Source organism: Crocodylus porosus, unplaced genomic scaffold, assembly GCF_001723895.1.
Source record: "Crocodylus porosus isolate Cpor-Errol unplaced genomic scaffold, CroPor_comp1, whole genome shotgun sequence".
In the NCBI taxonomy this organism is placed as follows: domain Eukaryota; kingdom Metazoa; phylum Chordata; order Crocodylia; family Crocodylidae; genus Crocodylus; species Crocodylus porosus.
The window spans coordinates 51,370,903-51,372,950 of record NW_017728931.1 but is presented as its reverse complement, the minus strand read 5'-3'; positions in this window follow the sequence as shown (position 1 = coordinate 51,372,950).

The window sequence follows — 2,048 nt, the reverse complement described above, 5'->3', positions numbered from 1 at the left end:
GAGTTCAGCCTTGTCCCCTCTGTCCGTCACCAATTGTTTCTGCCCATTTAGCAGGGGTCCTATTCCTCCCTGGGCCTTCCTTTTACTCCCTATATATCTAAAAAACAATTTCTTATTGTCTTTTACTTGGGTTGCCATCCTCAGCTCCATGGTAGCTTTGTTTGGTCAGTTTCCTTTTCTGCACCCCACGAGTGCTCTCTGGCTTGTCTTGCAGCCTGCACCCCCACTGGTGCTCTCTGGCTTGTCTTGCACTGCCCACTCTGGGGCTTCTCACAACTGCCCACTCTGGGGCTTCTCGCCTTAGGGCTCAGGCAGCCTCGGCCTTACCTGGCCCCCTTCCAATCTTCTGCTGGGGTCAGTGCACCCCTGAACGTTGTGCCCTGTCTGGTGCCAGGGTCCCCACGCTAACGTGGAGCCCCTAGGAGGCCTCCTTCAACCCCTAATAGCTTCACCCAGTCCTCCGGTGTTAACCAGTAAACAGAAACTCTAGCCTCTTGGCTACAACATAAATTCAAACCATCCAGCTATAACCATATTCAAGTCTGTGACAGGGTTTCTCCCTCTCTCACCCATAGCAACTGCTCGAGTATCCTGGCCTCTTCCTCCTCGTTGCTTTGGCAGAGTTTCCACCCCTATGGCTGCTGGCACAGAACTGCCTCCCTGGCCTCAGCCTGGATTTATATATAGGTTAGGCCCTGCCCTCTTCCAGTCAGCTGACCAACTGCAGCTGCCCCAGCAACCAGCACCTGTACCTCTTTATAGGAGCAGAGCACTGAGGTGCTCTGTGACAGACGGAAGTCAATCATTGTGGTGCGCTGTGACCAGTGGGGTCCCCTAAGGCTCCGTCCTTGGGCCTATCCTCTTCAACATCTACATTAACAATGTGGACATGGGAGTTAGAAGCGGACTGGCCAAGTTCGCTGATGACACCAAACTTTGGGGTAAAGTGTCCACACCCAAAGACAGGATGGATTCAGGTTGACCCTGACAGGCTCAGAAAATGGGCAGATGTAAACCTGATGGCCTTCAACTGAAAAATGTAAGGTACTTCACCTTGGGAAGGAAAACCCACAGCATGCATACAGGCTTGGCAGTGCTACACTTGCTAGCACCACAGCCAAAAAGGACTTGGAGGTCATGATTGATCACAAGATGAATATAAGCCATCAATGTGATGTTGTGGCCGGCAAAATAAGCAAAACTCTGGCTTGCATCTGTAGATGCTTCTGTAGCAAATCCCAGGATCTCATCCTCCCTCTGGAGGCCACAGCTGGAGTACTGCATCCAATTCTGGGCTCCACAATTTAAAAAGGATGTGGAAAAACTTGAGAGAGTCCAGAGGAAAAGCACACATAAGATCAGAGAGCAGAATTATAGGCCCTATGATGAGAGGCTGAGAGCCATGGGATTCTTCAGTCTGCAAAAGTACAGGCTCAGGGGGGACCCAGTGGTAGCCTATAAGTATAGGAGGGGTGTACATCAGGATCTGGGGGAATGCCTGTTCACCAGAGCGACCCAGGGGATGACAAGGTCTAACAGTCATAAACTTCTCCAAGACCATTTCAGGCTAGACATAAGGAAGAACTTCTTTACTGTCTGAGTCCCCAAGGCCTGGAACAGACTGCCTCCAGAGGTGGTGCAACCACCTGCTCTGGACTCCTTTAAGAGGCAATTGGATGTATATCTTGCTGGGATCCTGTGACTCCAGCTGACTTCCTGCCCTTGGGGCAGGAGGCTGGACTCAATGATCTTCTGAGATTCCTTCCAGCCCTAATGTCTATGAACATATGAATAAATGACTCCTGTACAATTCTCTGTTACTGAGCCCAGAATCATCTTTTAGAGCCCACCCCTGCCCCAGCCCTGGTACAATCTGTGGGCAAGCCAAGAGCCTCCAAGGGGACACTTGCCTGCCTGTACACAAATGCCAGGAGCCTGGGGAATAAGCAGGAGGAGTTTGTCCTCCTGCTTAATGCAAATAATTATGTTGTCATAGGGATAACGGAGACCTGGTGGGACTCCACCCATGACTGGACCATGGGTATAGA